At 35.9% G+C, this 15,957-nt stretch overlaps 1 protein-coding gene across 1 annotated transcript in view; it reads left to right on the top strand.

Annotated features, from left to right (window-relative positions):
- Positions 1 to 15,957, top strand: part of THEMIS (thymocyte selection associated) — a 233,740-nt gene that overhangs the window by 144,528 nt on the left and 73,255 nt on the right. The window lies entirely within an intron of this gene.

Here is a 15,957-nt window from a genome sequence, read left to right as displayed (position 1 = left end):
TTACTCTTGATTAGAGAAATACAAATTAAAACTGTCTTATACTTATTAGATTGTCTAATATGACAGAAAAAAAGAAAATCATGTATATTAGCAGGGGTATAGAAAAATTAAGACAGCAATGCACTATTGGTGGTGGTATGAACTGAGACAACCATTCTGGAGAGCAATTTGGAACCATGGCCAAAGGACTACAAAACTGCATACTATTTGACCCAGCAACACTACTACTAGGTCTGTTTTCCAAAGAAATCAAATAAAAAGAAAAAAGACATATTTGCACACAAAATATTTTTATCAGTTCTCTTTGTGTTGGCAAAGAATCGGAAATTGAATGTATGCCCATTAACTGGAGAATGGCTGAACAAATTGTGGTGTATGATTGTGATGGAATACTATTGTGCTTTAAGAAAGGATGCACAGGATGGTTTCACAGATACCTATAAATATTTGTATGAACTGTTACAAAGTGAAGTGAATAGAACTAGGAGAAAATTGTATACAATAAGAGTAATATTTACTATGATTAACTGTGAATGACTTAGCTATTCTCAGTATTACAATAATCCAAGATAATTACAAAGCGTTTATGATGAAAAATCCTATCCACTTACAGAGAAAAAACTGATGAAGTCTGAATGCAGATTGAAACATACTTAAAATTTTTTTCTTTATTTTTCTTTTTTGGCTATTCTTTTGCAATATGTCTAATGTGGAAATGTTTTCTATGACTTCCCATGTTTAATCTATATCAAATTATTTACCTTTTTCAAGGAAAGAGGAGAGAGAAGAAGAGAATTTGAAATGCAACATTTTAGAAAACAAATGTTTTAAAATTTACATGTAATTATGAAAAATAAAATAAAAAATTTATAAGTGTAGAAACAACAACAACAACAAAGAGATAGAGGAGACATAAAAAGGCTTCAACATAGGAAACTGGTTGTTGGCATATTTGAATTTAACTATTTATATACATTTTCATGGTACATGCTACATTGTAGTCTGGTTAACTCTTTCTTTTAAGTTGTATGAGATCCACTTTCCCTCTACCATCAGAAAATAATTTTATATTCTCAAATATAAATCATCTACATTAGTGATTTTTAAAAATCCAGTGCTGTTTTACTACATTTGTCAATTATTTAGGGCTCTTTGATATGTAACGTAAAGAATGATTCATGTGATTCATCTAAGTCAAAAAGGGAAAGAAAAATGAAGCAAAACCAAATTATTTGAAATATTCCTATAAAATAAATAGGATATACAGATGCCACCTGATTTTGTATTTCTGATCTATTTCTGCTTTTTCTTTTTAGTGTCTAATCTGTGTCTTGGTATTACTCACTATTCAGGCAGCTCCAGTTATGTTATTGACCACCAAATGCCACTATTTGTATCTTATATATTTTTTAAAAAATCTGTGATGCCTTCAGAGAAAATTTCAAAAGAAAACATTTAATTTTGAAAAATTAACTCTTCTTGGTGATCTAAGACTCTGTGTTCTCACTACCAACAGTTTCTTATTGTGAGTTTTCTTTGGAAATGAGTGTGTAAACTGGACTTGTCTGAGTCCCAGATAGAATAACATGAAGGTCACTTTGGTCTTCTACCATGTGAGTGAGTATAGACTCCTTTTATTGGCTGCAAAGCCATACTGTACATCCTCTTTAGTAGTTGTTTTTGATGATGGTAAGACTGGCGTGTTCAATATCTTTCAGTTTCACATCTGCCTTGTGTTCTTTGCTTTGAATTCCTTCCTGCTATGTGCATAGGGCTGAGATCACAGTTTACCCATGGTCTAGGAACCATCAGCTGTAGGAATGACCTTCTTCCTCTGCTTTCTCTTTTGCCCCAGCTTTGGCAACTTTTGAGTCAGGATGACAGGTGGGGAGATAGTGTAGCTTGCCAGCTTGCCTGGTAGGAAGCTAGAAAAAGCCAGGGCATCTAGGATTCACTCTAGAGATGGTAATGCTTAGACAAAGAACTCAGACTATGTGTTTTATAGGAACCAGCTAAATTATTAATATAATCTATTTTCCTTAACCAGAGACTGAGGTGGTACAAGGAAGAAAGGGAGGCTATACATCCCATTACTTGGAATAAGTTTATATGTTTCTAATTATATATTTTGAAGTAAATATTTCTTTGTAAAAACTAACCTGAATGTTACTAGTTAAATGAATCTGGAGTATAGGGTTTTTGTCTTTGTTGTTCCTATATTTGGGGGAATACCATCAGTGGCAGCTAGATCCATTTGCCTAGTGCCTGGAGGCACTCTGTCCCCTTGAGGGTAATACAAAATCTTGGGTGAGGGAGAGTGAAATGTAACCTGTCTAGCCTCCCAGGCAGTTAGTATCAGGATAATATCATATATCATACATAATACACATGTGTACATAAATTTATCTGTATAGAGACATGTATAAAGAAGAGAGAAGAAGAGGGGGGCGCTATTTTGAAATTTAATATTTGCAAGCTTTTATTTTGTGCTATCACTTTATAGTAAAGTTTATAAGCTCCTTGGCAGCTAAGTGGTACAGAGGATAGAGTGCCAGGTCAGGAATGATGAAGATTCTTCTTCCTGAGTTCAAATCTGGCCTCAAACAAGAGTTGTATGATCCTAAGCAAGTCACTTGACCCTGTTAGCCTCAATTTCCTCATCTATCAAACAAGCTGGAGAAGGAAATGGCAAAACACTCTGCACTCTGACATTTTTGCCAAGAAAATCCTAAATGGGCTCACACTGAATCAGATATGACTGAACAAGAAATAAATTCTTTGTGAGCTTGGATTGTTTCATTCTTTATTTTTGTATTCCAGTATACCTAGCACAATGACTAGCATAGTGCACTCCAAGGGCTTAGCAAGTGACAAAATAAGTAATAAAAGATTGTTCATTGACCAAATAAGATAATATTTATATGGTGCTTAGCATAATGCCTGGCTCACAGTAGGCACATCATAAATGTTCTTATATGTATCATCATCATTGTCATTAATTGATTTATTTACTCATTTCAACTTATATTTATGTCATTAGAGTAGAAAAAAGTATCCTCTTGTGATAATTGAAGTTTTGTTTCAGTTTCAAACAGCTAACTCAGGAGAGAAATTATCTCTGTAATATTTTACTCCAAGGAACTAAGCCAATGGTCAATACCACCATGAGCATGGAAGGTGGAGTGGCAGCTCTTTTTTTGTTAGCTTTTTGCACTGTCTAATCTTTCTAATATCCTCTCTCACTGGTTCCCTAAAGTTCTATTCTTATTCATAAAAAGGGCCCAGCAATGGACTATGTTATCATGAGGAACATTTCCACTATGTTTGAAAAGGCTAATAACTGATGCCAGGAAAGAATTTTTTTCTTTTTTTTTGGAGTGACAAAGCAACTTTTTGAGTTATCTGCTATGGTGTAGAGCAGTGATGGGCAAACTACGGCCCACAGGCCAGATGTGGCCCCTGAAATGTTCTCTCCAGCTGAGTGACATTATTCCTTATCTGACGAATACAATGAGTAGGATACAATACAATGAAACTTCGAAAGAGTTGCCTTAGAAACAGACTGACAGATAAGCATTTCCTTTCCTTTGGCCCCCTCTTTAAAAAGTCTGCCCATCACTGGTATAGAGAGATTATGATGCATCTGCCCTTGTCAAAAAAATACTTCTATTGATGAAATCTTGGCTCTCAAGTTTTTTTAATAAATTGAAAATATTTTTGTTAATTGAAATAAGTTTTAAAATATTGAATTATGGTTAAATCCAGAGTAAGCCCATTATTGTTGCCATTTAACTCTATTTAATCTCCCTTTCTGAAAAGTTATGAGTCCCTTAGTATGTTCACTTTAGGATTCTTCCAGATCTAAAGAAGCCCCTCTCATTGCTTGCAACAGTAGGTCCCAAATAGTTTTTTACTCTGATGTTCTTTTTTAGCAATATTTCTAAACTTCTTTGTTGGCTGAGAAATCCCTGTTTCCCCCAAGAGAGCAGACTGAATTAGTTGTTCACCTTATCCTCTTATTAACACTCATATATAGAACTACCTTTTACTGGTCCCCCCAAAGCCTAGAAAGAGTTACTTTAATTGTAGATTCTCCTTACTAGCTACTCTATCTTAAGCTGCCTTTTTCCTAGTCAGGATATAGAAGAAAGGTTGGCAAAAAAGTATGTATGAGGTTTCAGTCTCCCTCTCCTCTGGCTTGCAGAAATCCCTGAGACAGTTGCCTCTCATCAAGTATAGAGCTTATTTCCTTTTGGAGGGCCACCAGCAGCTTTCATCCCTCTCCTGTTTTCCATGGGGAAATCTTCATTTTCTCAATCCTTTCTTAAGACAGGCTTTCTAGATTTTAGCAAATGCCTACCCTGTATTCTTTTTCTGATGGAAATTGTGGTGCTTTTTTTTTTAATGGAGCCAAACTTCAGGATGATTTAAAAGTTATCCTATACCTAACATGAAACTACACACAAATATATCAATGCCATTTCCCCCATTCCCATCAAGATAGTTATTTTCTTCTCAGTGACCAGAGTTTAATATACCCCTCGCCAGACCTGTGGAAACAAGACCTAGTTGATAGGGATTAAAAATAAAAAAAAAGAAGTAGCCATGAAGCAAAAGAAGGCAGAAGTGTTGTCTGTTATTATAGATGAAAAGAAATTTACCCGCATTTAGCTAAGAGCGGGAGACCACTCTAATCATAGATTTGACATCACGACCACGTTGGATAAAAAAAAGTGTGCCTGTTCAACCAGCTGCATGTTATAATTGGTCCTAACTTCAAAAGTAGATTTCTCATTGTCTGTCTGACTATAGGAAATATGGTTAATAGAAGCACATGTCAGCCTGACTGTAGCTGTTCTATAAAAGTCCCAGCCAGGCCACTTTGAGAACATTTTATTTCCCATTATGAAACTGAAATCTTGAGCGATTGTTAAAAGGTAATCAGTCTTCTGTAGAGTAGCCCTGAAAGGCAAGCAGCCACTCAGTCTTGATTGGCAACATGGACTTTCTCATAGAATATTGAAAAAGGAAGAGCTTTGTTAGAAAGACAATCAGGAGAAACGCATTCCAACACAGATCATGCATCGAATGCTGATAGCTTTAGGTAGAAATGATTACTGACTTCTTTAGCATTATTCCAAGATTGGAGCTTGTAATAAAAGGTGCTCTGGGAGATGGTGGGGATGGGCGTCAGAGTGTCTGTCCAAAGCTTGGATAGGATGCGGAATGCTGTGTTTACAGGTCATGTGACCAAAAGACGGATGAATTTCAATGATACTCTATGTATGTGACTGTTTCCAAATTGATTTCTTCCTTATGAATGAAAGGCATCCCAAGCTAGTATAAATAAGTCACAATAATAGGGCACTTGCAATGTTTTTCTTTGTCTAAGAAAATGATGCTACTGTGTATCAATGTTAGAGTGAGTGCTTTGAACTGTCCTCTCAGATAACAGTGACAGATTTTTGCATTATAGATATGGACATTTTTACCTGGTCCCCATTTCATCCAAACCCCAAATTTGTGAGCAGCTTAGTTTATTTATTTTTTATTTATTTTTATTTTTTTAATTTTGACTATTTTCTCATAGTTACATATTTCATATTTCTTTCCCTCTCCCCCAAATCTCCCTAACCCCCCTTAGCCAATGAACAATTCCACTGGATTTTACATGTATCAAGACCTAATTCCATATTATTGATAGTTGGATTAGAGTTATCGTTTAGTGTCTACATCCCCAATAATATCCCCATCAGCCCATGTGTTCAAGCAGTTGTTTTTCTTCTGTGTTTCTACTCCCACAGTTCTTCCTCTGAATGTGGCTAGTTTTCTTTCTCATAAGTCCCTCAACCTTGCTCTGGATTCTTGCCTTGCTGTTAGTAGAGAAGTCCATTATTTTCAATTATATCACAGTGTATCAGTCTCTATGTACAGTGTTCTCCTGGATCTGCTCCTTTCATTCTGTATTAATTCCTGGAGGTCATTTCATGTGAGCAGATTAGTTTAAAGGTGCAGTCTGTGACTTTAGGAGCAGAAAAGACAATTAGTCCTCACTGGGCACACAGCTATGTACATGGTTTCCTTAGCACTAGGTGCCAATTAGTTAGAAATCAATATAGAATAAATTTTGGCATTGTCACTAACCGCGTGACCTTAAGAAAATGTAATGCTGCTTTGTAGTAATAGAATACTTAGGATCATGGATTTAGATCTGGAAGAGACCTTAGATGCTTGCTTTTTAAAATGATTGTGGAGGAACAACTAGGTGGCTCATTCATTGGATGGAGAGCCAGTCCTGGAGATGGAAAGTCCTGGGTTCAAATCTGGTCTCAGATGCATCCTAGCTGTGTGACCCTGGGCAAGTCATTTAACCCCCATTTGCCTAACCCTTATCACTCTTCTGCCTTGGAACTGATACTTGTATGAATTCTAAGACAGAAGAAAAGGGTTTAAAAAATAAAAAGGAATAATCACTAAATCAGAGTTGGAAGGTATCTAGTACATTTGAATCTGAGTAAAAAAAAAAAAAACATTCTTCAGCATTCCCAAGGAGAATCCAGTCTTCATTTCAATACCTCTACTGAGTGGAAGACAATTATCTCATGAAAATGTCTGTTCAACTTCTAGTTATCTAATTAGAAGTGAGATTTGCCTTATACTTAAATCATTTCTTCTCCTTCAGTTCTCTGGGACTAAACAGACCAAGTTTAAATTCTCTTCTATTTAAGAGTAGCAGTTTTTTAAAACTGATATTCTGACCACACTAACCACCCAACTTGTCTCTTTTTCAAGCCAAATATCTCAAGTTCTTTAAATTATTTCTCACATAGCATGGTCTCTAGTTTATTAGAAGCAGGTGGTGGCATTGTGGGCACAGTAGGTAGAATTCTGGGCCTGGAGTCAGGAATATATGAATTCAAATTAGGCCATACTATTCAGATACTGTGTGACCCTGGTCAAGTCAATTAACTTCTGTTAGCCTCAATTTCCTCTGTTATAGAAGGGAGCTAGTAATAACACTTACCTTCCAGGGTTATTGTGAGATATTGTTTGTAAAAGCACTGGATACAGTACCTGGCACATAATAGATATTATATAAATATTTGTTCTGTACTTTTTCCCTTCCTTCTTCATTTACTTGACTCTAATTGAAGGAAAAGTATTTGTGATAGACAGCACCTTTGTGCAAGTCTTTAGTCTTATCTGCACTTAGATAAAGATCTCATATTTAGAATATCAACAATTAAATCATTTTTTAATAGACAATGTTAAAAAAAGTATTAATGCCATCTTCTTCCTTTCCTAATACATCTCCATCTAGAACTATAGAAGTTGAAATATTTTTCTTTCTTTTCTAGGTAGCATGACTAAAGAATTGAACACCTAATAGCTAATCCTCTAGTGGCTAGGGTCTCTCTACTAGTCAGGAACTGGGGGAGTTGAGTCCTTCCAAGAAGATTTAGGTGCTTCATTTTTTATGTCATTGGCAGTTTCAGCTTCAGTTATCAGGGGACCCAATGGTTGTAAGCTAGAGAAGATGGAGACAATCCCTCTCCCACAGATTATATATCAGCCAAGTAGGTGAAAGTCAGGTAGTAGAAGCTTATTTCTTTACTTTGCTAGGCTGCCACAGTACTAGGACCAAATACATAGCCTTTCTAGTTTGCCAGAATCTTCCAGAGCTGATATGACACTTGCCTAACCTTAGAGAACTCAGCTTTAATTTCATATCTTGTGATGAGGTGTTAGAATTTTTTGGAAGGCAGACAAGTCTATAAACTTTTATAGAGATTCTTTGTACCATAAAGACAATGAGGTAGATAATAGATGGAAGGTGGTATAGGAGTCAAGAGGACAGGGGATCAAGCCTGGCTTCTGATATACTGGCTATGGGACCCTCTGCTTCCCCAAACAAGTCAAAATGACATTTTAAAATTTTCACGGTTAGTTGAATTTCTGTAAATACGACCCAGGGTGAGCTTTTTGACCCAACCTCTAGATTTTAGCCATTTTATAAGGTCACCTAGAGGTCAACTGTTTGGTTGTATTTCACAAATCCACTGGCATGTATTTGCTTCACTATCTTTTATTATTTTCTGGTGAAATGAAGCTACTTGTTCTAGAAGTATTTTTATCAGATTTTTTTACTGGTTTATTATGTATTCCAAGAATGTCTATGTATTATTTTCCTTCTTTCTGAAAAGAAACTATTTACCTTTTTATAGCTGCCATTGAGTGATTGGGTCTTGCATTTTATTAATGTCATACTGGTCTCTATTATGGTACTTTACACATTTCTTATGGTCTATTTTATGATTCTATAAGTGACCAAGAATGCTGGGATTAGATGAGTCTTAATTGTTTTAAAAGTATCCTTCCCGTTTAACTTTGATTTTAGGATTCTAGTAAGTCTCTTTTGTGATTTTCATCATCTTCCTAGACATCATCCACATTTTCATTATTACTATCACCATATTTTCACATTTTTCAATGTAATGCACCTAGAAATGTCCCCAGGATAGACCACTACATCAATATTTCAAAAAAATATTTACTATTTTATAAAGTATATTGAACAGATAGACAAAATCAAGTCCTCTGTATTTGAATAAACACAATAGGATAAATACTAATCCTCCATAGCCTCAATAAAAGCCTCTGTTATATTACCAGTAGCAGACTCAACAAGAAGAGAAACATATACCTCTTTCTCTAATCACATAATTTTGATTTCTACTGTCAGGTGTCTATATTTTGAAAGATTTTCATTTTTTTGTAGCTTGGAAATGATGACAATTTAATGTGGTAATATTTCTTAAAAAACATTGTTCTTAAGTTTCCTATCAGGCTTCTGTCTGTGGGATTATGGGAAATAGATTTGTCTGTGATAATGATCTTGTTCCAGCACCATTTATTGGTTGAATTCACCAGAATATTTTCAGGTCTGTATTTATGATGTGGGTATTTATTAAGCCTTGAAAGGCAACAAGGTTCAGAGAACTAATTCTATCCTCCAGGACAAGTTTTAGAAGATATTTTTTAAAATGCTAATTTTTTATAGAAATTTTTACAGAAAAATTACAGAAAAATTTTACAGAAACAATAATTTCTACTGTTTACTTGCATAAATCAGATTGGCTGATAAACAAAAGAGAGCACATCAGTTAAAGCTCTTGCACAATAGTATTAGAAATCTTAGTAACCTTCAAGGTAACCTCCAGAATGCTAAGTGGGAGTAGCAGCATCTTCTTGGGATTTAGACTACTAGTCCAAGTAGAAGTAAGGAAAATAGTTCTAAAGGTGTTACTACATTTTTGTCAGCGTATTTTTGTTTGAATTCATATAGACGTTGCCCATGGAGGTATTTTCTTTTTTACCTCTCTTTCCAGAGGTAATCCACTTTTATTTATATTTTCAAAAATCCAATCCAATGGCATTTACCATTTATCAGACTATACATATTACAGCCATGACTGAGATGAATTTTTCTCTTCTTTTTTTTTCCTCTAGGGAGGGGGTTAGGGAGGAAGAGAATTGGATTTGAAAGCCCAGTGGAAAGAAATTCTTGTGATACTGTCATATTTTAGGATGACATTTCACATAATGAACATGATGAAACTTCACAATAGTCGGCATTTACCATACTTTGAAAAATTAGAATGTCCTTTACTCATATTTGAAGGGTTCTCTTACTGCCAGAAAATGATTATGCTCTAAAGTTCAGGTAGCTTAGACTTCAGCAAAACCATCAAAATCATTGGACATTGTTTGAAATGCCATTTTTAATGGTCGAGAAGCATTTATCTGTCATTCTATAGAATGGAAAACCTGCAGGATTTATAAACATAGATTACTCATTAATAGGTACCTGGGGCTTAAAATAGCATTAGAGGGAAAATGTAGTCCAAAAATATTGGAGAAGGGGAGGGGCAAGATTTCATATAACAAAGAATGAGTCACTATCATTTGAATTCCAAGCTACTCTTGAGCAGGCTCAGGGGTGACACTTGTCTCTTGATGCTCACACAAAAACCTCCGGTTGATGAAAAGTCATCTTGCCGCCTAGCATTAGGCCATGTAGTCAGGTAGCAACACTATATAATGTATAAATAAGTGATCTTGGCTGCAGATAAAACTAATGAGTGTATGAAACATCTCCCTGAAGCTTCTTGAGTTACCTGTGGCGACCATCACAGACAGGGTGCTTAAGTTTGGTGAAATGAAAATTGGAGTTGAGAGTTCATCTTTACTTCACTTTATTTTATGATTACTTTGTAAAGCAAAAAGAAGGACCCTGTTGGCACTTATTTCTGCCAAAGGACCTCTGAGGAGCCAGAAAAATTTGAACAAAGATCAGTTCAAGAGATACTAGAAAGAGACTTAGAGCAAGCTTTTTAATCTTTATTTATTTATTTATTTTTAGGTGGGAGAACTGACATGGATTTTTAAAGTCCATTTTTTGTGACATATATGCTCAAAAGATCATATGGAATAAGATCAGGAATATGTGAAGTGCTTTTGTTATTGTTATTCAGTCATTTTTCAGTCATGTCCAACTCTTTGTGATCCCCTTTGGTGTTTTCTTGCCAAAGATACCAGAGCAGTTTGCCTTTTTCCTTCTCTTACTTATTTTACAAATGAGGAATTAAGGCAAACAGGGTTAATGGCTTTCCCAGGATCACACAGTGTCTGAGGCCAGATTTGAACTCAGGAAGATAAGTCTTCCTGACTCCAGGCCTGCTACTCTATCCTTTGCACCACCTAGCATAAAGTGCTTTATAATTTCTAAAGCCCTACATAAATATTAGTTATTATTATGATGATATTTAAATTTTTCAGAACATTTTGTTGAATTTTTGTTCTGTGCTTTTGATGTGAAGTTAAACATAGTCATAGAGACTAAACTTGTGATTTCAGTGGTGACAGTAATGGTGAACCTTTTAGAAACCAAGTACCCAAACTGCAACCATTACACTGTATATGAGCCACCTTACAAGGGAGAGAGGAAGCTCTCTCGTTGGGCTGTTGGGGAGAGGGGTGGGTCATGTGAGAAACATCCTCCAGTGTGCATGGAGAGATGGAAGGGAGCAGTCCCCTCTGGCATGCTCCTGCACGTGTGCCAAAGGTTTGCCAACACAGGTACAGAGAATTTCCAGATGAAGAAATTCCTTCTACCAATGCAGGATGACATCTTTTCTCCATCTTAGAATCACAGAGAGTTTCCTGAAGGACTAAGTGGTTAAATGACTTCTCCAGGGTCAATAGTATGTGTTAGAAATGGGATCTGAGCAGAGGTCTTTTGCTTCTGAAGTCATCTTTCTACTGATTTCACCGCTTGTGGTTAAACATAAGGTCTCTTTTTATGTCAACACTTATTGAGTGTTTCCTGTATGCAAAGTCTTATTTTAGAAGGTTGCCTAAGAATCTCTCTTCAAGAGATTTAAAAAGAAAACCATACCAAAAAGCAATCTTGCAGCAAAATTACTACCTTGGGAACAACAACTTGAAATCTATTTCCCAAGTTTGACAATCACTTAAATTGTCTGTGGCAACTGGAGTTTATCAGGGACTCAGAAATCCCTAAAAGAAAGGTATTACATGAGCCTGAAGTTTTCTTCTTATTTTTATTGTTTTTAAAAAATATATTAAACAACCATAACATGTTAGTCACATTGTACCGATTTAAAAGAGTTAGAACATTTGTAAAATACACATATGAGAAGAGGAAAGATACATTTCCAGAAACTACAGTAACATTTTTGTCTTAGAGGACACATTGCTGAATAGCTGTTTCTGTATTTTCAACAGGCTGTTATTAAAAACAAGTCCTATTTTTATGGGGTTCTCTTCTAGTTATTTAGTACTTCTGGAGAAAATGCCTACCTACTGTGTGCCAGACTTGATTCTAGAAGATTGTAAAAAACATAAATCTAATCTCCAAAAAGATCCTTGTTAGGGTTAAAAGGACAGGAATAAAGAGAAGACAAGGTTTCTGCTCCCAGGGCTTCTTCAGTATTCTCTTCTTTAAACGAGAAGGTTGAATTAGCTTAATTCTAACCATCCAATTATAGTTCCAACTCTGTGCTTCAAGGTACATTTTTTTTGGTTTCCATCTTCTAATTTGACTCACTAAAATAGGTAGACTTCTTGCTTAATTTGGGAGTAACCATTGACTCCAGCCATCATGCTCTTTCTACTCTTGGAGAAGCCTAGGTCATTCCAGTCTACCTCTCTACCTCCTTCTGCTAGAAACATCTTCATCCCAAAAATCTCTTCCTCTGATTGTTGAGTTCTTCTCTGAACATTTATTTCAGGAGGCACCTACGTAAGCTATCATGCTCTTTTCAAACTCAGACCAGTCCATGATATCCCAGATCACATTTCTGCCTTAGCTCTCTCTTGTACCTTCCCTACTTCTCCCCTAAACCAGATCTTTTCAGCACCCATTTTGTGGTGTTTTCCTCCATTAGAATGTAAGTTCCTTGAAGACAAAGACTGTCTCTCAAACAAAAATTTTGCTTGAATTTTTATTCTCAGTGCTTAGCACAGTGCCTGGCACATAGTAAGTTCTTAATTAAATATTTTATCTATATATTGTCTATCTATCTTACTGTTTTTAGTACACACGAATTCTAGGCATAATGTTGGATGATTATAATTTCTCTAGCTTCCTGAAACTTTGCAAAAAAGCGAACATTTGATAAAATTATTACTTAAAGCAATTAATGACTAAGAAGATTTCAAATCAAAGGATTCTTTCACTGATAATTCACATAAGATAGAGGCAGCTAAAACCATCAGAAGTAATATGGTGTATTGGAAAGGGCCCCAGGGTAGTGACCCAAGTTTTAATTCTTACCCTGCTAACAAATTACTATGTGACCTCGGGAAATTTGCGTAGTCTCTCTGGGCCTCAATTTCCTCAGCTATAAAATTGATTAGGTTCCATATTCACTACTGATGCTGTAGATGACCTTGGAAAAGATATCCTTATGCCTCCCTGCACATGTTAATCCTATAGGCAATAATGATTTGCCAAAAAAGATGTTAGAAAGTTTGAGGCAGAAATCTCACAACATGGTATAATGCTAAGAACTCCAAAATGGGATTATGTAGAGCTGAATTCTTCTCTTACCTCTCTCACTAATTGTTTTTTTGATGTTGGTGAAGTCATGCCATCTCCTTTGGGATTTTCCTCATCTGTAAAATGAAAGGGGTAGATTAGACGATCTTTAATGTCCATTCCACATCTAAAAAGTGCTGTAATTAAAAATGTATAATTACGCCAAGGAAAAAATGCATTCATTAAGCATCTACTATGTGCCAGACACCACGCTAAGCACTTTAGAAATATTATCTCATTTGATCCTTACAACAGTCTTGGGAGATAGGTCCTATTGTATCCTCATTTTATAGTTCAGGAAGAGGCAAAGAAAGGATAATTGATTTTTCCTGGCACATGCAGGTAGTGTCTGAGGTCGGTTTTGAATTCAGGTCTTCCTGACTCCAGGCCCAGCACTCTATCCACTATGCCAACTACCTGATTTGCAGGTGACGAATATAATTTTCTAAAGTCTAAAAAGGGGTTAGTCAGGACTAAGAATCTTTAATTATTTCTAAAAGATGACAAAATCATGAACAAGTAAGATAAAGGTCTTAGTACAGGAGTTGGTTATAACTACCTTTTGGATTGACTGATTGACATTCACATATAGCTAGTTCTGTGTTCTACTTTCCAGCCCCTCAAAAAAAATTCCTTTATTCTGTTTATGCCTATTTAAATCAAGGGAGAGAAAATTTTGTAACATTTTATTTAACAGAATTTTGCAAGCTAAAGGGGTGCTAGAGTTTTCTTTTATTCAGGATTTCCAATTTGTATCTTTACATGAAAACTCAGGTTCAATCAACAAAATGGGTGATTCCCCACCTACCCCCCCATTTTATACACATTTTTTTGGTTCTGCAGCAAACATACTGAGGACTAGATATAAGTAAACCTCTTAGCCAGTTCTAGCTTGCATGGAGCTCAGTCATTTGTAAAACGGCAATACAAAATGGTACCCTAAGAATGTTAAACAAAGTATAAGGTCATGTAGTTGTAATTTCTGTTTCGAGAGCTTGTGCTTTATGGAGGACAGAAGGGCTACTGGCATAAAGTACTAATAACCTTTGAAAAATCTGACTGCCATGTAAAGGGGATGGCAACTTGAGTTGTGTTGAACATATGAGAGAGATCTACAAAATTCACTTGACAAATATATTTTCTGAAACTGGTGGCAATGTCATCTGACAGGAACAGATGTTCACTCATTGTGCATTCAATTTAGCCAAGAAGATTGGCCTACTCCTTTTTTTGGAATAACCAGCTCATTATTTCTAGAAGCAAAGCCATCCACATATCTATTTCCTCTTCCCCATTCTACAGGGAAGGTTATTACAGAAGACCTTTTGTCTTGCTTTTCCTATTTGTTTCTGTTCATTAGACAATTCCAAACAGCGTCCTTGCTCAAGAACATTCGCTTTGGAGAGCAGGCTCTGAGCTACAGATTGCCATTTCACTCGCTCAACAATTCCTTGAGCCATTTAGTGTGAATGCAATTTGATTCCCACATTCTGTTTAGGCTGTCTGTTGCAGTCCAGACACTCCACTAGATTATGCATGTACTTAATTTTTTTTTAATTGGAAAGCTACTCATGAGTGCTGTTTCATTTACGCCTTTGCCAAGTTTCAACACTCACAATAGTTACTGGAATTGCATTCCTACAATCTTCATTTCACAGTAGAGCTCTGGTTCTGGCAGCTTCTGTGTTTCAGAGGCTAACCTCCTTTCCAGACAGATTTGTAAATCTTACTGATTCTCAGGGCCTTTCCATGGGCTACTCCCAAGCTGAGAAAACAGTGCTTAATGAATCTCTAGGGAAAACCTATTCAGTAGAAGGGGGGTGGTTTCTTTTAATGCCAATAAACAACAGCACCATTGACATAGAGATCATTTTCAACCTGAGTATTGTCAGCATAAAAGAATTCAGAGATAACAAAATGCTGCTGAAGATTTCAAGCCCTTCATGCTATCAGGTCACTGAAAACTACAGGGATGGCTCTTATTCATCTGGTGAACACCACTTGGCTTTCAATACTTATGGCAGCATTGGGACTTAAAAAAAATATCTCCACAGATTAAAAGCAATGATTAGGGCTCAATTTTCCCAAGAGATAAAAATTGACTTTTTTTTTATTAGTTTACTTCAAAAGTGACTCTTCTTTTCTTCCATTAAATATTCCATTTTAGATAACCTATCTATAACTGAGTATGAATTTGTTTGCATGTTGTCTTCCCTATAAGAGCATGAGCTCCTGGAAGGTAGAGACTATCTTTTTGACTCTTTTTATTTTATTTATTTATTTTTGAAGCCTCAGTGCTTAGTACAGTGTCTGACACAGAACAGGACCTTAGTAAATGTTTATTTTATTATTATTTTTTTAAAATTTAAACCCTTAACTTCTGTGTATTGACTTATAGGTGGAAGATTGGTAAGGGTAGGCAATGGGGGTCAAGTGACTTGCCCAGGGTCACACAGCTGGGAAGTGTCTGAGGTCGGATTTGAACCTAGGACCTCCTGACTCTATGCCTGGCTCTCAATCCACTGAGCTACCCAGCTGCCCCCTTAGTAAATGTTTATTGATTGATGAACTCTAGGTATTTCTCCTGATGGAACAAAAGCATATTCTCTTTGATGGATTTTAAATGTCAAAAATACCCACAAAGAGGTGGGTTTTCCAATCATGATGTCTTGGTATCAATTCTAAAGAAGGCCAAACAGGTCACAAAAGTGCATGGCATTGTACAACCAATAGACATGCTAGTGTTCTACTTTTTCAAAGTATAAAGGGTGGCGGGGATTTGGGAAGAAGGAAAAGGATAAGTGTGCTTCAATGACTATGAAATACTTTTGAGA

This window comes from Gracilinanus agilis, chromosome 4 (assembly GCF_016433145.1).
Source record: "Gracilinanus agilis isolate LMUSP501 chromosome 4, AgileGrace, whole genome shotgun sequence".
NCBI classification, from domain to species: Eukaryota; Metazoa; Chordata; class Mammalia; order Didelphimorphia; family Didelphidae; genus Gracilinanus; species Gracilinanus agilis.
The sequence above is the reverse complement of the archived record's forward strand: the minus strand, read 5'-3'. Positions and strand labels throughout refer to the sequence as shown.